At 41.2% G+C, this 22,199-nt stretch overlaps 1 pseudogene across 1 annotated transcript in view; it reads left to right on the top strand.

Moving 5' to 3' along the window:
* Positions 1 to 21,492, top strand: part of LOC306863269 (acyl-CoA dehydrogenase family member 11-like) — a 74,402-nt pseudogene extending 52,910 nt beyond the window's left edge. Inside the window, exons 9-13 of the transcript in view lie at positions 15,640 to 15,761; positions 16,064 to 16,135; positions 17,267 to 17,421; positions 17,742 to 17,858; positions 21,379 to 21,492. The product of the transcript in view is annotated as an acyl-CoA dehydrogenase family member 11-like (transcript). The remainder of the gene's footprint in view (positions 1 to 15,639; positions 15,762 to 16,063; positions 16,136 to 17,266; positions 17,422 to 17,741; positions 17,859 to 21,378) is intronic.
* Positions 21,493 to 22,199: the final 707 nt, after the last annotated feature.

Raw genomic sequence — 22,199 nt, forward strand, 5'->3', positions numbered from 1 at the left:
GAGTCCGGGTCCTGCACTTTTCCCTGGCGCCACAGGAGGCCGCCATCTCCCGTTCTCCCGGACTCCTCTCCCATATCACATACACCTGCCACATAACACACACCTGCCGCATCATCATCACACTCAGTACACCCACAGCTTTTCCCCATTTGCCACTGACTATTTAGTCTCCCCTCTCCCACCACTCTGTTGTGGGTTCATTACTTGTCTTGCCTTTTTGTTATCTGTCGTGCTGAAGTGTTTGTTGTGCCGTGTTGGCCTTTGTTTGTTTTATTAAAGACCTCACCTGCATTTGGACCCTGACCTCGTCTTTTCCTCTCAGTGATCCGTGACAGAATGAACCCACCACACATGGGTCCAGCAGGGAGGCTCCTCAACATTCGCCAGGGAGTCCGGAGCACGGAGGAGTACGCCAGGGAGTTTTTTGAATTGGCTCGGCGATCGGCGAGGGAGAAGACCTGTCTCATGGTCTTTTTCAGGGGTGGCCTAGCCGAGCCCTTCAAGTCCCTGGCGCCATTCTGGGACCCTGAGGAGTCGCTGGAGGAGTACATCAACCTGGTTCTATGGATGAGCGGCTCAACCTTCAGGGTGGAGTTAGCTGCGGTGCACGCTCACAAGGCTTCCGAGGCGGCGGTGCCCGCTCACAAGGTTTCCGAGGTGCTGGTGCCCGCTCACAAGGCTTCCGAGACAGCTGTGCTCACTCACGTTCCTCCTGAGAGCGCGGCGTTCGCTCACGAAGCTCCCGAGACAGCTGTGGTCACTCACGTTCCTCCTGAGAGCGCGGCGTTCGCTCACGAAGCTCCCGAGACAGCTGTGCTCACTCACGTTCCTCCCGAGACAGCTGTGATCACTCACGTTCCTCCTGAGAGCGCGGCGTTCGCTCACGAAGCTCCCGAGACAGCTGTGATCACTCACGTTCCTCCTGAGAGCGCGGCGTTCGCTCACGAAGCTCCCGAGACAGCTGTGGTCACTCACGTTGCTCCCGAGACAGCTGTGCTCACTCACGTTCCTCCCGAGACAACTGTGGTCACTCACGTTGCTCCCGAGACAGCTGTGCTCACTCACGTTCCTCCCGAGACAGCTGTGATCACTCACGTTCCTCCTGAGAGCGCGGCGTTCGCTCACGAAGCTCCCGAGACAGCTGTGATCACTCACGTTCCTCCTGAGAGCGCGGCGTTCGCTCACGAAGCTCCCGAGACAGCTGTGGTCACTCACGTTCCTCCTGAGAGCGCGGCATTCGCTCACGAAGCTCCCGAGACAGCTGTGATCACTCACGTTCCTCCTGAGAGCGCGGCGTTCGCTCACGAAGCTCCCGAGACAGCTGTGGTCACTCACGTTCCTCCTGAGAGCGCGGCGTTCGCTCACGAAGCTCCCGAGACAGCTGTGCTCACTCACGAAGCTCCCGAGACAGTTGTGCTCACTCACGAAGCTCCCGAGGCGGCAGTGCCCGCTCTCAAGGCTTCCGAAGCGGCGGTACCCGCTCACAGCGCTCCCGAGGCGGCGGTGCCCGCCTGGTTTGTCCCTCCGGTCCCACCCTGACCGTTCGCTGGGGTTCCTGTTCGGCTGGAGTCTCCCTGGTCCAACCCTCCGAATCCGCCCCGGTCTCCTGCTCGGTCTCTGTCTCCAGGCCCTCTGCCTTCACACGGACCTGGCCCGCCATCCCTCCCCCTGTTTCACCATCTCCCGGTTCCACCTCCCTCCAGACTTTTGCGCTTGGTGGAACGTCTGGAAGCCGTTCCTTTAGGGAGGGGTAGTGTCACGAGTCCGGGTCCTGCACTTCTCCCTGGCGCCACAGGAGGCCGCCATCTCCCGTTCTCCCGGACTCCTCTCCCATATCACATACACCTGCCACATAACACACACTTGCCGCATCATCATCACACTCAGTACACCCACAGCTGTTCCCCATTTGCCACTGACTATTTAGTCTCCCCTCTCCCACCACTCTGTTGTGGGTTCATTACTTGTCTTGCCTTTTTGTTATCTGTCATGCTGAAGTGTTTGTTGTGCCGTGTTGGCCTTTGTTTGTTTTATTAAAGACCTCACCTGCATTTGGACCCTGACCTCGTCTTTTCCTCTCAGCGATCCGTGACAGTCCAATCTGATAGTGAACAGAATTATATGTTGCAAGACAAAAAACATCCCAGATGAGACAAAAGCAACAAGCAAAAAATCTATTACCCAATCGTAGTAAGAAAATTAGACAGTTTCCAGACCATATTTACAACAGTATATTTACAACATTTCAATGTGCCAAATAAAGACTTTAAAAGACTTAGTACACAGACAAGAATGAAGCTGTGTAGACTCACTGAGCCCATGCCTTGACAAGTGGCCCATTCTGATAGTTAATGAGAAGACATGACACTGCAAACAGTTGGTTAATGCTACCAGAAATGGACAAGGGGATGACTGCGTCAAACAACTTATGTTCCTTCACCCGCCGGATCAGGCGTTCAACATGCACCCTGAGCCTGGCCACAGACTGAGTGTGTCTCACCACTCCGGCAGACATTTGTGTGCCCTTGGTCACAAAAGCTGGCCTGTGAATTTTGCATGGTACCAGGTTATCAATTAAGAAGCCCTTGTCCACCATTATGGCCATGTCAGGGGTAAGGACGTCGACGGTCACTGATTGACCCCGCATACAGTCCAGAGACAAAAGATACTGCACCATGAGGTACCATTCCTATCAAAGCCTTGAAGGTGCAGTGAGACTTGTAGTTGGAAAAGACCTCACTCTGTAATAGTAGAGATGAAGGCGTTTGGCAGCGGAGCTCGGTACAGTCCAGGATGACCTGGGTGTCTCGGAAATTCTCAAATTCCTCTGGCAGGTAGGCTCGTACTCTCTTTTTCGGCAACCAAATTTGCACAGAACCTAAAAGAAAATAGAGGCAGTTCACCCAAGTGGTTAGGACATGGAAGCGATGAGCCAGGTCTTTCTGCTTGAGGCCCAAAGCAAGGTCCATCATGAAGAGGAAGAATTCATCGATTGCAGGAAGTGCCCGAGTCTTCACATATAGCCCAGTCTCCCTGGTGACTTTGGGGCTGGTGACGCGAATCATCCTGTGTGTTGAAGGTTCAATCTGTTCCTAGAAGGCCATCATGTGTTTATAGGTTACAAATCTGAAAGAAAAAAAAAAGTTTCCTTTAAAACATTTAAGGCATAACACATGGTATTGTAATTAGGTAATTATTACAGTCTTAAACTGATTCTCAGATAACGAAACTACACTGACTTTGCACACGCCCACCACTCAACACTCTCACACACAACCCCCCCCCCCCCCCCCTCCGCATTCTAAACACTTTAGTCCCATTTATCACATTTAGCCCCAACCACCCCTCCTGCTCCCCCTCCCACACAAGCCATATACATACCTCCTGCCCACACCACTTTATCACCTTTACACTTTTGCCCACCCATCCCCACCCCAACTGCACTTCAGCACTTTATCCCCCACCCCTGCCCTTCACCAAACACCCCCCCCCCCCCCATATTTTCCTCCATATTTGATTCCGGTAGCGGTGGTCGCTCTTGTCGTTCCCAGACACTTAACCTCGGCGGCTGCATTTGGCGTTCACGGTTCCACTCAAATACTGAAGGGACAGCACCTTTTTTCAGACGCCTCCTACTTGTTCCTTCCACAAAATCATCTGGTTTGAAATGTACACTGCATACCTTTGTGTGTTTCGTGATTTGGAAGTTGATCCTTCTAATGTTTACAATCCATTTTTTCCTGATCTCCTCCTTCACCAGGAAGGAATGAAAACTAGCACAGGAGTTGTAGCGTGAAGACACAGAGCACAGCGGGACACTACAGTGCTCCGAGGCTGCCTTCATTTGCTTTTGACATTGGAAAAACGTCTTTTCCATGGTTATGGAGAAGATATAATATAATATTATAATAATAATAATAATAATAATAATAATATTATATACATACAAATAAAATATCAACTTGATTTAAAACTATAAAACTACGGCGTTTTATTTGTTGTTTTAATGAGGGGGCTTGACTCTCACACAGCTGATGGTTTCTTAGTTACCATACAAACCGGAAGTGCCCTTGCCGGTATAAAGTATGAGCGGAAATACATCAGAATTCTCATTGCTTAGAGCCCATCGGTTCAACATTGACCAGTGTCATCAAGGAAGGTGGAAGCCAGGAGCACAGACTGATGACGAATTGGCTGTCATATCCTCTTGCGGCGAGTCCAGCCAGACAGGTTTTCTCGAAAGACAGGCAGGCTGCTGGATGCAGTGTGATGTCCGAGTTGAGTGGCAACTTGTCATTTGCATAGACTTTAGTCAGCAGCTTGGCAGTGGTCTCCTGTCGTCGGAGATGTGGTGGTGGTATGTTACTGAGACTGGCAGCCATGGTAGAGGAATAGAACATAGGGTTCCAGTGATTATGCACATAGACGTATTTAACTGAACGTCTACTAGCTTGGTGTGGGACGATCTAGACCAGACTGGTGCACAGTACTATACTGTTGAGTAACACAGAGCAAGTGCTGTGGTCTTGAGTGTCTGGGCCCTTGCACCCCAACTTGTGCCGGCCAGTTTACTGAGTAGATTGTTTCGAGAGCTGACTTTGGCTGCTGTCTTCTTCAGATGATCATGATATGTTAATGATCGGTCCAGGGTAACACAGAGGTATGTTGGATTTGGGTCATGTTTAATCCGCTGGCCCTTGAGGAAGATATTGAGCTCCCGTTTGGCTTGTGCATTGTGGAGGTGGAAAATACTAGATACAGTCTTAGTTGCACTGGGTTGAAGTCGCCACCTACTGAGGAAGTCCACCATCAAATCCATGTCCATGTTCAGTATGTTCTCGACCTCGTCAAATGTCTTATGTTGGGTCCCAATGCAGATGTAATCGGCGTAGATGAATTTGCGGTACTGTGTTGCTGGAAGATCATTAATATAGATGTTGAAGAGACTTGGAGACAGGATGTTAGCTGATGTCTCTTAACTCTTCTTCACTTTTCACCTGGGAAGAAACTCCCAATCATCGAGTCAGAGCATCTTTGGAATTCATCACTCTTCAAACCAGGAAGAACGTGATTGCAAGTCCAAACCTTGAAACCATCAAGACTTTCATCGAAGACTGCATCCGGACACTCATTCAACGCCCAAGGCAATGCAAGAATCGTACATTTAAATAAACAAAACATAGGTTTAGTATAAGCTATAGACCCTGTAATAAACAGCGCTGATGGTTTTACTAAGGTGGTTAACTGACTCTTTTCATAGCTTCATTCTCTGGTTTCCTGATGGTTTCATCCATCAACACTCATTTGCCCTTTCCCCATGTATGAGTGATTGTATGTTTGTTTGTTTGTTTGTTAGACTAGTTTATGTTCTGCCTTGCATATAAGTAAAGTAAAGTAAAGTCGTGACGTATTGTCAAGTATGGTGACCCATACTCGAAATTGTTGCTCTGCGTTTAACCCATCCAAGTGCACACACACAGCAGTGAGTAGTGAACAAATGCGCACACACACACACACCATGAACACACACCCGGCGCCCGGGGAGCAGTTGGGGGTTCGGTGCCTTGCTCAAGGGCACCTCAGTCGTGGTATTGAGGGTGGAGAGAGCGCTGTACATTCACTCCCCCCACCTACAATCCCTGCCGGCCGGGGACTCGAACCCACAACCTTTCGATTACGAGTCCGACTCTCCAACCATTAGGCCACGACTTCCCCCTAGTCGTGGGGAATTAATGTTAATTAATTCCCATATTAATGTCCCTTTACAATGTTAAATCCCCATATTAATGTCCCTTTACAATTTTGATCCTTACTACATGCTCTAATGCATTAATACTTAGGAAAGTATTTTCTGTGGCCACAAAAATATCCTTTCTTATAGTTGATATGAACTTAAACAGAATGTTCGCTGGCCGAACAGATTAGATGACGGCAGTTTAATTCTATGACAGTTATTACTGTCTGCCAAGGGCGTAACCATGGTATAGATTTTGGGGGGGTCCAAATGTGAGCCCTTCCCCAGATATGTTTTTTAAGTGCATTTCCCACAATTCACAATTTTCATATATTGATAAAGATTTGCTCATCTAGAACATAGTTTTGAGGAATACATTGACCATTTGAATTAACATTAAAAGAACAGTCGCAATTTTTCTGACATAGCAGCAAATAGGATGGCTTCTAATGAGGAAAACTTGCATACCCAAATCATTTTGAATATTGTGTGTTTCATGTGAATGAAATCATATCAATCATGAAATCAAACTTACAACTACACTATGCCTACCCCCCCACACACATACACAGGACTAAGCCACAGCCAACAACCCCCCCCCCCCCCCCCCCACATCTTCCAATCTGCACCTCTACCTACATGTTTACACAAGTAGCTCTATGTATGTGACAAATAAACATCCTTGTATCAATAGTTAACATCGATGTACCATTATTGTTCTTGAAGAACAATGACTGACCCTAATGATCCTTTTAATTTGATGCATTGAAAATTCTGTTTTTATTGGTGCGAGTGTTATTTGCTTTGACTTTACCAAGCCTGTTAAGTGCCAAGTGAATTTTAAAAACATCAGTCAATATCTCTCTCTCTCTCTCACACACACACGACACACGGGGGGAGATGGAAAAAAGAACTACACACACTGATGACAGAGTAAATGGACCCCTTTTAAGTTTTCCCCCACCAGAATTAAGCTTTCGAATCCACGGCACCGGATCAGATAGGTTTCCATTCAAATCAATGTGTCAACTTATATCCGTTCAGTTGCGGATCAGATCGTAAAAACAAACAGGCCAGGCCATCAACGAATGAATAGAGGCTTATCGATGGAGTGGGAAGTGCGGGAACTCCTTGGTCTGTGACTCCAGCAGTTCATTATTCAGCCTATTTTCAGGGTATCATGCTAGCTACCTAGCTATAATACTGAGCCATTTGAACGTGATATTTTTTCACATTTATTCAAAAAATTGCCGCGGTATTTGTGACCATGGCACTACTTTTTAGGTGTCTACTTGCTTACCGTCTGAAAAAAAGGCGAATGTCCGCCTGTTCGTCCTGCCTCTTTCTTTTAGCTCCTACCTTCATGTTATGTAAGCTCCAGTGACAGTCGGACTGAGTAGTTTTTTCAAACGATGCCGCAAGCCGGCGTTTACAGGCTCAACCAAGTGTACAATCGAGGGGGGGTGGTCACACAGTTTTGTTTCCCTTGTTTTTCCTAAATTGAAAGTAAATCGGAAATAACAACAGATCCACTAGGCTACAACCAGGGTTCGTAAAAGTAGGGCATATCATATGTCACATACTACAATATAATAGGCCTATTATTGGGGGGACAGATTGGTATTTTTCCAAAGTATATGGTGGTTATGCCCATGCTGTCAGCCAATATAAATAATTGTAATTAATCATAATTCATTGTAATTACTTAGATACAATTCTCTTTTGAGATAATTTGCTACAGTAGTGAATGCTATTTTTTTTTTTTTTCAATTGTAACTTGATAAGCACCTCTAACAAATCAGGATTCAAGTTTGGTCCAGCGAGCAAGCAGTCATTTAGTGATGGACAAACCTCCTTGTGTGAGTATGCGTCAAATACTACCCTTAGTATAGTTGTTGTTTTGTCTTCTCTGAGCACAGCATGGTCTTTCTTTGCTTCCAAGTCATTTTCACAAATGACTTGCTGTAAATACTATTATATCTCTGTATTCTGTGTAAAATGTTACATCAGCTTTTAATTTTCTCTGCAGCTTTTCAAACCTTTTCTTAGCCATCCTGAAGTTATTTGATAGTTTTGGTTTATTTGGTTTCCAGGGTAACTCAATCTGATAACATCCATCCTTAAAAGTTACTGTCTGGTTAAAATGTTGTTGAGCTTCTATTTCTTCTGGATCTTTAGCTGTCTTGTTCAGTATGCCCAAAGACTACTTCCCAAAAGGCATGCAATTGTTTCAAAATCTGTACATCTTCTTCTAAACTAATTTGCATGTTGTGTCTGTTACATTAGACATGGGAATTGATCCTTGTACAGATTAATTTAATCTTTCGACTCTACCTGACACCACTTGCCAGTAGCAGTCTTCTTCTATTAACACCGAAAGTTCAGAATCAGTGTCCTCAGAGAAAAAAAATCTGTTTGTTGCAGACCCTTAGCTATGAGCTTCTTTTGCATATGTTCTCCAGGAACTTTCATGACAACAGTACAGGCTTGAGGAATTCCAATTGCTGTGTTCCAAATGCCGCTCCGTAAGTGTGAAGATTCAGCTTCTCTCTATTGTAGCATTTGGACCAATCAGACACACAATTTTTCATTAGATTTAACAAATCAATTGGTCGTTAGATTAACAAATAATCGCAGACTCCTCACCCAATGGGTGCCAGTATGTCTGTGAATGACTCCAGGCCCCCGGTTACCATGGTAACCAGGACACCTCAGCCTTAGATCAGATAAACTTTAATACCTAAAAGTATTTAGAGAGAATCTTCCCCCCTACTCAGTTCTCTCTAAAACAGACACATACTGCTATAGGAAACGACTTCTTTCATAAAATCCTAGACAGATTTTTATTTGACCTTCCTATCACATATCCTCAGGTCATTGTGTATACTATTACTGTTCTTGTATATTCTATTTTGTATTGTATACTGTTTTATGCAGGCTTATGATAGATCACTAGTTAATATCACCTCACTTATACCATGTTTGGTCTCTATCAATTCACCTTTGGATGATCTAATTGAGTGTGTATATTATATGTTGATACCTATGCAACATATTAGTGTCCTAAGGATCTTGAATAGTTTGTATATCAACATCCAATCCAGTTCATATGCAAATTACCATGCTTGGAGACTTAAGAGTCGTAAATATTGAAAGTCACCATTGGCTCTTTGACCCCCCCAGAGGTGTGACCTCGATAGGAGATAAAGGCAACTGCATCACTGCCCTGCAGTCAGTCTGGATCTTTTAGATTCTGAGAAGATGACAATGTGAGCTAGAACTCTTCTGGACCCTTATGTTTTTGTGCCAGGCCTTGCGGTCTTGTCTTTCCATTCAACCAAAGATACTCGGATCTTAGCTGATGTATCTTAATTCTTCTTCACTTTTCACCTGGGAAGAAACTCCCAATCAACATTGAGTCAGAATATCTTTGGAATTCATCACTCTTCAAACCTGGAAGAACGTGATCGCAAGTCCAAAACCTTGAAACCATCAAGACTTTCATCTGAGACCACATCCGGACACTCGTTCAATGACCAAGGCAATGCAAGTATCGTACATTTAACTAAACGAAACAGAGGTTTAGTATAAGCGGTAGACCCCGTTGTAAATCGGCACTGATGGTTTTTAACTGATGGTTCTGACTCATTTTCCATAACTGCATTTCCATATCTCCCCTTTTGTACGTACGCGTGAGTGTATGTATGTTTGTTTGTTGGACTAGTTGTCATTAGTGTTTAGTTAATAAAACTCTTGTGCACAAATTACATGAGTTTCTGATTGTAGATAATGTCCCTTTACGATTTTGATCCTTGCTACATTCGCTAATGCATTAATACTTAAGAAAGTATTTTCTGTTGCCACAAAAATATCCTTTCTTAGAGTTGATATGAACTTACACGGAATGTTCGCTGGACGAACAGATTAGTTGATGGCAATTTTATTCTGCTACAGTTACTACTGGCAGCTGCTATAAATAATTGTAATTAATCATATTTAAATGTAATTATTTATATATATATTTCCCTTTTGAGCTAATTTGCTACACTATTCACTAAACTCTCATGCACAATACCTTTGACTGCCTCTGTCCAGCAAGCAATGTACTTATTTTCTACCTGCGGGACCCTCTATCCACGGTTTCACAGTTTGAAGTGGTACAGTCATTTGCCCATCAGCCCTCGGTTTTACAGTGCTTGACATCAGTGACACAACAGCTTCAGAGCTAGTGTCACTATCTTCTGCACTGCATTGTTAATATTAGACTACTTGTCATTTTGCTGACAGATGGACAAATGATGCTTACATCCACACTTAACACAGGACATTTCCTTTACCCTAGAGAACTTTGCTGAATGTTTAGGTCCCAAACAAACAAAACATTTCCAAATTTTTTTCAGCTTGTCTTTTTGAGCAGACACTGAATATTCAGAGCAATTTTCAGGATTATAATTCAGATTCTCACAATATGCACAAGCCTTGGGATCATAACTAGCAATGTGCAGGGCGGCTGCAGATTACATTTTTATTGAGCCTAGGTTCATGAGTTATTTCAGATTTGGTGAAAGATCTATTGGTTAACAACCTGTCTCTGAATATGAATTTCACATTCATTATATAAACTTCTCTGGGTCTTTATGTCTGACGATCTCTTTACAGGAGCCAAATCAAGCAATTTTGACATGTGAGCACTGATGACAATATACTTCATTCCAAATCTATTCTGCAACAATCCAATGGCTGTGTCGTAATTACTGTCTTTGTGTCACGATACTGATACTGCTGTGGAGGAAACGAAGGAGCAAGGAACGCAGAGATGCAGGAGAATTCTCAATCAACAGTCTTTAATGAACATGAGACCCGAAAAGCACAGACTGCAAGGACTGGGGTTTAAATACATGGGGTAACGAGAGTAATTAATAAGACACACCTGAGACAAATGACATAATCAAACAATGAAAAAACTGGGTCACAGGGAAGCACATGGAGAGTAAAACACACACAGACAGTCCATGGGCATGACATATCGCCCCCCTCCAGGAAGGTGCATCCTCGCACTGCAGGAACAACGAGGATGGATACCCGGGACGAGGACGACGAACAGAGTCCAGGGTGGAGACGACAGAGGGAGGAGCCAAGGAGGAAACAGGAGGGGCCAGGGAGACGACAGGAGGGGCTTGGAGCAGGCAGTGCCAGGTGGGACCTAGGCCACAGCCATAATGTCGACCCACGGTTAGAGTTAGGGCTAAGACAGATAAGGTGATGGAAATATATGTATACACAAGGCTTGAATTTCGGCGCAGGATTGCGGGGATCGCGCATAATTTAAACCATTCCCGCAAGTTTAACTTTTATAATGCGAGAAATTCCCGCACAAATATATTTGCTTCATCTCAGATTAAATACATCTACAGACGCGAAAAAGAATAAATCACTGGTTCAAACAGCCTGTCTTTTTTTAAAACAGCTATGCACCGGCCTTCTCTGTCGTTGAGTCCTGTAGCAGAGCATCGGCGTGTTCTCCGTGGCCCGCGTCGCACTGATTCACACAAGGCTGTGTAACGCGCTCTAATATTCTGAGTCATAATGAGTTGCGTGTGAAGATGTTATCGGCTTTCAAATTATATTATTTTAATCCCGATAATCAAACATCAAATGCTGTTTTGCTCTTTATAGTGTGTGAGTGGATAGAGCGCACCCGCCGACTCAACACAGCAGCAGCGAAGCGCGAGTAAATCATCATCTCCTTATCTTAAAATGCGCATTTTATTGAAAGTTAACATGAATGAACATAAGAAAATAGACTCCTGTTCACTGATCGTCATCATCTCTCACGTAACGACCCATGTTTCAACGGCGAGAAGACGCCAACAGCTTGGTATGCATGATATTTGTCCTTGTGTTATTTAATTTATGTCGGAATAAAATTAATTCACTGAAATGGTTTTTAATCTTTGGAGAGCTTTTTTTCTTAAATAAAAACAAAAATAACACTCTGATTAGATTTTCACAACGCTTAAACGTTAGGGGAAAAAAAATATTTGGCTATAGAAAGAGGAGACATTTCTTTTTTTATTCAGAAGGCACAAAAATGAAAGCCATCATCAAATGGAAAGAGATGAAGAGGAGGAGACAGAGGAAAGAAGTCACAAAGTCACAAGCAATGGAAAAAAAGTGACTAAAATTGAACTGAAACATGAAAGACACTGAAACTGAGATACTTTAATATATAGTTTAAACAGAGTTCTTAACGTTAATTTGAAGGAGAGCATGACGTATTTTGTATGAAGTTTTGAAAAAGCAAAGAACTGAACTGATCTGAAACCCATGAAATACACTGAAATTAAGAGACCTTAATATATAGTTCTTAATGTCAGTTTGAAGGAGAGCATGGTGTATTTTGTATAAAGTTTTTTTTAAAAACAAAGAAATTGAACTGAAACTGGAATATACAAATACAGTGATTCTTAATATATAGTTTTAATACAGTTCTTAATGTCAATTTGAAAGAGAGCATGACAAATTTTGTTATAATTCTTTGAAAACCAAGATACATTAAAAACTGTAGACATAAATAAATGAAGATGATTAATTTAGCCCGATGTGTCAATTTATCCCCCCCCCCCCAAGAATCTTTAAATCCCCCCCATGTGACCCATGTAAGGGGGGAGTTCCCCCCCAGTTTAAAAACCGAAACTCAGGCCCCACTGTGTATATACTGTACAGCTCTGGGAAAAATAAGGGACCATTGAATCAGTATCTCTACATATATGGCATGCATGTATGACCACCAAATAATTTAAATGTCACTGATGAAATCAAGTGACGGACAAAAAGAATGGCAAACGTCATCTGGGGTGAAGTCCTTGTGAAGGGCACATGAATCAAGCCACGTACAAGGTTGTCCTGGAAGAAAACTTGCTTCCTTCTGCTCTGACAGTGGTCCCCAACTCTGGGGATTGTTTTTTTTTTTTTTTTCAGCAGGACAATACTCTATGCTACATAGCCAGGTCAATCAAGGAGTGGATGGAGGACCACCAGATCAAGACCCTGTCATGTCCAACCCAATCTCCAGACCTGAACCCCATTGAAAACTTCAAGAGGAAGATGGATGGCCACAAGCCATCAAACAAAGCCGAGCTGCTTGAAAGATTGCACCAGGAGTGAAATAAAGTCACATAACAGCAATGTGAAGGACTGGTGAAGAGCATACCAAGATGCATGAAAGCTGTGATTGAAAATCGGGGTTATTCCACCAAATGTTGATTTCTGAACTCTTCCTAAGTTAAAATTAGTCGTTATTATTAATAAAAAATAATATTGTGTTGTTTAAAATGAATACGAACTTGTTTTCTTTGCATTATTTGAGGTTATTTGGACCAGTTGGCATTTTCTTCAAATAAATGCTCTAAATGACAAAATGTTTATTTGGAATTTGGGAGAAATGTCGTCAGTAGTTTATAGAATAAAACAAAACATGTTCATTTTATTCAAATACATACCAATAAATAGTAAAACCACAAAAACTGTAGTGGTCTCTTAATTTTTTTTTCCAGAGCTATATATAAAATACAGTATATACTGTGTTTCTTTTTTGCATCTGAAAAGTTGACACATGCTATGTAACACAAAACAAACTGATAAAAACACTGTTGCTTCATTTTACAAATAGCACTTTTCAATTTAGGAAAAGGTATTTATATGTTAAATTATCGTGCATGTCAATTTACAGTTGTGGTCAAAAGTTTAGATCTCTGCCGAATCTGCCAAATGTTAATTTTAACATGTGATTATAAATTTAGGGGGCCACAGAGGGGGCCAAGCTTGTTGACACGGGGGCAATGACCCCCTGCCTCAAAACCACCCCTGCATACATACAGTCAGGTCCATAAATATTGGGACATCGACACAATTCTAACATTTTTGGCTCTATACACCACCACAATGGATTTCAAATGAAACAAACAAGATGTGCTTTAACTGCAGACTGTCAGCTTTAATTTGAGGGTATTTACATCCAAATCAGGTGAACGGTGTAGGAATTACAACAGTTTGCATATGTGCCTCCCACTTGTTAAGGGACCAAAAGTAATGGGACAGAATAATAATCATAAATCAAACTTTCACTTTTTAATACTTGGTTGCAAATCCTTTGCAGTCAATTACAGCCTGAAGTCTGGAACGCATAGACATCACCAGACGCTGGGTTTCATCCCTGGTGATGCTCTGCCAGGCCTCTACTGCAATCGTCTTCAGTTCCTGCTTGTTCTTGGGGCATTTTCCCTTCAGTTTTGTCTTCAGAATTCATCCTGCTGCTTTTGTCAGCAGTCACATCATCAATAAATACAAGAGAACCAGTTCCACTGGCAGCCATACATGTCCACGCCATGACACTACCACCACCATGCTTCACTGATGAGGTGGTATGCTTAGGATCATGAGCAGTTCCTTTCCTTCTCCATACTATTCTCTTCCCATCACTCTGGTACAAGTTGATCTTGGTCTCATCTGTCCATAGGATGTTGTTCCAGAACTGTGAAGGCTTTTTTAGATGTCGTTTGGCAAACTCTAATCTGGCCTTCCTGTTTTTGAGGCTCACCAATGGTTTACATCTTGTGGTGAACCCTCTGTATTCACTCTGGTGAAGTCTTCTCTTGATTGTTGACTTTGACACACATACACCTACCTCCTGGAGAGTGTTCTTGATCTGGCCAACTGTTGTGAAGGGTGTTTTCTTCACCAGGGAAAGAATTCTTCGGTCATCCACCACAGTTGTTTTCCGTGGTCTTCCGGGTCTTTTGGTGTTACTGAGCTCACCGGTGCATTCCTTCTTTTTAAGAATGTTCCAAACAGTTGTTTTGGCCACGCCTAATGTTTTTGCTATCTCTCTGATGGGTTTGTTTTGTTTTTTCAGCCTAATGATGGCTTGCTTCACTGATAGTGACAGCTCTTTGGATCTCATCTTGACAGTTGACAGCAACAGATTCCAAATGCAAATAGCACACTTGAAATTAACTCTGGACCTTTTATCTGCTCATTGTAATTGGGATAATGAGGGAATAACACACACGTGGCCATGGAACAGCTGAGAAGCCAATTGTCCCATTACTTTTGGTCCCTTAACAAGTGGGACGCACATATGCAAACTGTTGTAATTCCTACACCGTTCACCTGATTTGGATGTAAATACCCTCAAATTAAAGCTGACAGTCTGCAGTTAAAGCACATCTTGTTCGTTTCATTTGAAATCCATTGTGGTGGCGTATAGAGCCAAAAATGTTAGAATTGTGTCGATGTCCCAATATTTATGGACCTGACTGTATGTACTGTATATATTTTTCTGTCATCTTTTCACATTATTTACATATAGTAGTGTGTTGAGTGTCTACACAATAAATACCAACACAACAAATGTGTGGTTTTGAATTATTTTATTTAGTAATGTTGCCTTTAACATGTGCAAACTCCCTGTGTTTGCTCTATTTTCTTAAGTATCCTGCTCACTGCTTCTCTTCTCCATCATACCCTTAGTGCTTCTTTGTTCAGAATCATCACTTCCTGTCTTCTGTCTTTCTAGCAGTGCTTTCTCCCTCCAGTGATCAGTGACCTTGGCAGCATAAAAGAGAGAGAGGTTGGAGTTTTCCTGATTTTGTATTTCATTTGAATCCAAGTTTATGAAACTAAAACTGCTTCGACTTCATATCTAATGAAAATCCCTCCAGGAGACATGTTTTATAAATGTTGTTACATTGTATAATTTTACACTGAGAGTCCTGAGAAATCATCATTTTCCTGTATACACATTATAATATACACTTAATTAAATATTATGTGTAACAAGATCACTGTGAAATGTTTGTCTGTTAATTCAGGAGTGTTTCCCCCCCAACATTTCATTAATATAGTAAATGTGTGTGTGTACATATGCAAATGTTTTTCAGGCATGGGCTGCACAGCATGATCCTGGTCCCTCTGAACACACCAGGAGTAAAGAAAATAAGACCGCTCACCGTTTTCGGTCAGGACGGTGAGTTCTGAGTAACACAATCTACCTTGCCACATGAAGCTTATCAGATCCTCACCTCAGGTTCACTCTTTGCTGATCCATTTTCATGTCTGTGCTTTAACTTGTGTCTCACTATCGCTCCACACCCATATCACAGCACTCACTCTCTCATCATCCTCTGTTTGATTCACTCTGCATTTCTGTCTTTCCACCACCTTATCATTTTTAGTATGCTGTAACACAGATTGAAGATTGTGTGTATTGTGGGCGCTCTGAGGGTTCCCTTGCTTTTACTACAGAGTAAGATGTTTTTATCTCTGTAGAGGCAATCCATGGTGGCCATTTTGAGATCCACTTTGACAATGTGAGAGTTCCTGCTTCCAACATTCTTCTTGGTGAGATTAATTTATCATAATCTGTGTGTGTGTGTGTGTGTGTGTGTGTGCATTTTTGTGACATATGAGGACACAAATTTGTATAATGACATGGGTATGACATAGGTATTACAAGGAGAAGGTGATTCATGAGGTCATTACCCCATGTCCCCATATTTCAAAAGGCTAAAAATCATACAGAATTAGTTTTTTTGAGAAAGTAAAAATGCACAAAGTTTCCTGGAAGGGGTAGGTTAAGGTGTAGGGCAATAGAAAATCTGGTTTGTGCAGTATAAAAACCATTAGGCCTATGGAATGTATGTATAAACACGTGTATCTGTGTGTTGGTCTGTGCATGTATTCACTTAATGTATATGAGTGTACACTTTCTGCAGACTAATGAGGCCACAAAAACGTATAAAAATAACTTTAGTGCCTCAGGCACTTAGTTACAGGGGTGAAATCTGAATTTATTGATTGTTTGATTAATTAAGTGGAATACTAGAAATTCATTTAAATTCATTTATTTAACCATAATAGATATTGCTTAAAACATTAAAATGAGGCACATAACAAAATGAACGTACCTTGTGGGTAATAGTGATTTGTTAGATAGGTATAAAAAAGGTTATTATACCGCGGCAGCCCTCGTGTGAAGCCCTCTTAGTGTGAAGGCCGAAGAGTGTAAAGACCATCGACACTACCGTGCGACTCCACCGGGCTGGGACACCTGCAAAGGATTTAAGTATCGCTTTTTATATTTATTTTATTTTATTTTCATTTATATGTTTACTATTGAAATGTTGTTGTATGCATTTGTCAATTTTATTTAATTTCTGTATTTTCTTAAATGTGTGTGTAGATAGTATTTACAGAGGTTTAACTTTTAGTTTTAGTTTCTTTTTCTTATTTGTAAGTCGCTTTGGATAAAAGCGTCTGCTAAATGACTAAAAGTAAAGTAAGTAAGTAAAAGTATTCACTGTTTTTTATTTATTTTTTATTTCTTTATAATATAAAATGACTTAGTCAGTTTGCCATACAGAGATTTATGCTTGATATATAATTATATAATCAGTCTGATTAATGGTTGGCATTTGATTCACTGATTCATTAGTTAGATTAATTGTTTGCTCTCTGATTAGTTGGTTGTAGGTGAAGGGCAGGGGTTTTAGATTGCTCAGGGACGGCTGGGGCCAGGTAGACTTCATCACTGCATGAGGGCTGTGGGGCTGGCAGAGTGGGCACTGGACTTGCTATGCCAACGCGTAGCCCATAGACAAGCTGTTGGAAAGAGGCTTTACCAACACGTATGCAGACATACAATGTATGTGCTGTTTGTTGTGTGGAACCTTGGATCTGTTTTTTTTTTTTTTTTTATGTTGTACAATCATTAGAAAAGCCTGGCCAATAAAATTGCCAGAGAAATCTTCTGAAATCTGCTCTGATGTCTGGCTGGCTTTATCTCAGAGAAAACAGTGCACTGACACCCAGTGGAAGAACAATTCATTGCAACTGGTGTATTTGTACCTCATGCATCAATCCTGTGGTTTTGGTTTGATTTAAAGTATGCAGTATAGTCAGTTTGCTGTTGCTTATGTGTAATAATGCAGTTTGCATTGCATCGTAGGAGGTGGTAGCTCATTGGATAGCAGAGTGTCAAATCGCCATTTCACAGTCAGGTTTGTTAATACTACATGCTGCTCACACATTGGACACACAGGGCAACAAGGCTGCAAGGAAACAGGTAAAATATTATTTTAATTCTTATTTTTCTTTGATATTTTAATTCTTAATTTTCTTTGATTTTGTGAAGTGCAAGTTAAATAATCTGTCTTAAGACATCAGATGTCTGTCTATCTCACTCTCACCCCCTTCTGTCTGTCTGCCTGTCTCTGTTAAAGATCTCATTCATTCCTACCTAATGCATGAACTAACACTCCAATAGATGGTGGAAGATGTTCAGAAATCAACTCTGACAGACTGACCTCACAAGCTACACACACACACACACACACCAAATAGACACTCCTGCAGTTCATCTCAGAACTCATCCCCTCTCTTTCTGTCACTTTGCATCAACAGATGTGTCTGTGGGAGTGATATGTTCACATGGGATGTGTCCAACCCCAGAGAGCAGTAGAAGCTCTGAATTTTGACACATGGATAGATGAGCCTAATTAGAGTGTGATAATAACATTATAGCACAATAAACAGGAATATCACTGAAAATGTAAAATTTGGAAAGAGTCTTGTTGATGCATGACATTTTAAAAAGTTTATATATTATTAAGGTTATCTTAATGCAGTGGTTCTTAAATGTTTTGGTTACTCCTCCCTGTAAAACCTAAATGTGAGGCTCTCTTGGTGGCCATGCCCCACACTTTAAGAAGCACTTTCTTAATGTTACTGCAAGGGCTTTAAACCTGGGGTCCAGGTGTCTGAAAGGGGATGCAAAGGAATCTTTGAACAGACTGAGATATTGTTTTCAGAGCTTTTCAATTTCATGTGTGTCCATAAGATATAAATTAGAAAAAAATTATGCGCCAATTGAGTAAAATAGAAGATATAATTGGGTGCGTAGATTCAATCGGTGGAAAAAATACAAAAAGCAGAAGGGAATGGCAGTCTGCCAAAAATGTGAGTCTGCACTTTAGTTTTTTGTTGCAACTTCTACAATAAAGTATAAATAAAACTAAAAAGAAAAGAAAATAACTAAAAATATAATAAAATACCTAACTACATAATATTATTATTGTTAGAAATTGCAACAATATAAAATAGAAATAAATACATTTATACATTTAAAATTTTAATTAAAACAATAAGTAAACAATAAATAAACAATTATCTCCTGGCCAGAGGAGAACTGGCCCCCTGACTGAGCCTGGTTTCTCCCAAGGTTTTTTTTTTCTCCATTCTGTCACAGAGGGTGTTTTGGTTCCTTTCCGCTGTCGCCTCTGACTTGCTCATTTGGGGACACTTCATTTCTAGTGATTATCGTCAATTTGATTTTGCAGATACTATTTAAACTAAACTGATCTAGACAATGACATCTCTGAACTCAATAATGAAATACCTTAACTGAAAACTGAGTGTTTAATCTTATTTTTATACATTACTGGCACTCTATCCTCCAATTTGATACTGTTAAGTGCTTTGACACAATCTGTATTGTTAAAAGCGCTATATAAATAAAGGTGACTTGACGTGACTTGACTATGTAAATCTTCGGTAATACATTTTTGTTCGAAGGACCTTGAACTTTGCATTTTGTCTGGTGTGCGGATTCCCTTTTGCTTTTTGTATTTTTTCCACCGATTGAATCTATGCACCCAATTATATCTTCCATTTATACCTATGAGATGAATGAATTTGGAGAGAGCACATTCTTTTGATCCTTCAGTTAAGAAAGTTTCAAGACAAGGTAATTCCAGAGTAATATAATTTGTTGTACCACATTTAGTCCTTTCAGTGATGAAATTAAAAAAAAGAAAAAAAAAAAGATTACATAAAGATTAGTAAAGATTACAACAATGGTTAATGCTTTGAGATAATATTTTTTATGCTTTTGCATTCGCTGACAAAACGTGTTCCCTCAACTGCATTTGTTCACACAAGTACTGAAATATAGTTTTCCCCCAACCTCATATTATTTCTATCACCAGTTTTACATTTGTTTACAAAGGTTTACCTATATGAAACTCAAAATCATTGAAATCTAATTTTTCCTCATATTTAATTTATTCCCATCACCTTGTCCCTTTAGGAGCTACATACTTTGACATTAAAAAGTTTTAAAACACCATTGTTAATGTACCCCTAAAAGTTGACCAAATGAACAGAGCACAGAGCAAAAATGAACAGAGCACAGAGCAAGTAAAAAAATAAAATTAATTTCCATGGTTGTGATCAGGCCCAGCGCCAAGATGGCAAAACTGGGAGGGCATTTCAATCCCTCGAAGGGTGCCACTACTTAAAATACACAATGACAAAGCAGACACGGATGCGGCCACATGCTCACATAACAAGCTGGCTTATTTAAAGTAAACTTTTAAAGATTTTTATTTTTTTTTATTTTTTGTTTAATAGTGAATTAGCTGTCATCATCAGACCTCATGTAGCCGCCCTGGAGAAACTGTGATGACCGTAATCAGCCGTCTGTTTGTGAATCACAAATCAAACACAAATTTATGCATTTAGAAAACACCCATGCTCCTCCAATGAATTATTCAATAAGGGTTTAAATAATTAACATTCGTCATGCGGGGGCGGGGCCTGGTCTTGATGTAACTATTTGGGTATAAAAAAAATAAAATAAAAAAAAACACACTTCCCACTCAAACTTCCTGTTTCAATAGGAGATAAGTCAACACTGAGTAAAAAAAAAATAAAATAAAAAAATCCATTGGGTCTGTAAACATCTTCATTTACTGAAATAATGAAAAAGTCATGGTAATTCTTGTTCATTAATAAACACACACACACACACACGCCTTTTTCCAAATCCTCCTTCTAGCTCTGAACTCTCTCCAATTACACATACTTATCACCGTCTACCTTGTGTTCTATCCCAGCTGTGGTAGGGGCCTTTTACCCACAATGCAGTTCCCTAGGGTCAGCCAGAATAGCAAGGCTCCATATCCCGTTGGCTGTAGTCATGGTAACACAGCATCAGGCTTCCACAAACAAATAGAGGAATCAGATTCTTGCTGCAATTCTGTTAATGTTATCCTCCCTGCTGTTTCTTCATTGCTGAACCAACACCTTGTGTTTGCTTTATATTGTGGGTTTGGAGAAAAGCCACACACCTTAAGCACTTCTCCTGCTGAGGAGGTTTTAAAAGTGTATACATACACACTGTGTTCGGCCTGTTTCTGAATCATACACACAATATGCACATGTGCAGGAGATTGGTTTGTAATGAGGCCCTGTCCTCCAGCAGATGGGCAAACTTGATTGCAAATCTCATATTTATCTTCTCATGTCTGTGTATTTAAAATTAAATGTCTTGTTGGATGCATACCAGATCCACACAAATCTATAATTGTATGAAACATCTGAAGATTACATTAGTGAAATGGAGTCTTATTAGCGTTTACTGCATGTGCCTGTGGGGATGATGATGCCTGTAAGATGTGTGGCGCTTATTCATTAGACCTCTCTCAAATGAAGGACGTAGACAAAACAAACACACACACACACACAAATCTGCCACCCACGTTTACTGAACATCTTGACCTTGTCTAAATATTTTTTTTCATTAGATCGCTATGATAAAGGTGGCAGCAGGCAGGATGGCGAGTAAGGTGGTGGACTGTGCCATTCAGGTTTATGGGGGTGCCGGAGTGTCTGATGACTTCCCACTAGCAGAAATGTGAGAAAACTACTGTGTTTTTAGTCTATTTTTTCCCAATAGCTTGTGTACATTATACAGTACTTGCTGAAATCTAAGAGTTGAATGTGTTTAAGTTTTAAATTACTTATTTATAGTGACAATACTATATTACCATAAAATACAAAAAACAATGCTTGTATTTCAAAGATATACATATACTGTACCATCTAAGTACCATGGTGTATGAATATACTGTCAGGGTTCTGTCACTTCGGTCTAGTTTATTCATGGTTTTGTGACGGAGCCCTGACACTTCCTTCTTGTCTTGTTTTCTGGCTTCGAGTGTGCTCGAGCTGTGCGCTCTCTTGTCTGTGTGCTCTGTTTCATGTTGGGGCGTGGTGTTCGGATCCTGGCACTCCTGTCTTGTTCAGACTCTGTTCTGGTTTCATGTCGGGGTTCGGACACTCACGCTCCAGGTTTGTTCTTGCTGGGGAGCGTGTGATTTCAAGTTCGCTCGGGCCGTGCGCTCCTCTGTGTGTGTGTGTCTTTTTCTCGTTTTGTTTTGCTCTGTGTTGCACGCAGTTGGTGTTTTTTCACTGGCTGCGTGCTTTCATGTTTATTTTTTGTGAACACGCGGCTTATGAGTCTTCTCATTAGCTGCGTGTTCCTGTCCTGTTTTGCACATGGCTAGTGATTTGTTTTTCTGGCCATGTGCTTGTGTTTTTGATTTGTTTGAGCACATGGCTGGTC

Source organism: Barbus barbus (genome assembly GCF_936440315.1).
Source record: "Barbus barbus genome assembly, chromosome: 44".
Taxonomy (NCBI): domain Eukaryota; kingdom Metazoa; phylum Chordata; class Actinopteri; order Cypriniformes; family Cyprinidae; genus Barbus; species Barbus barbus.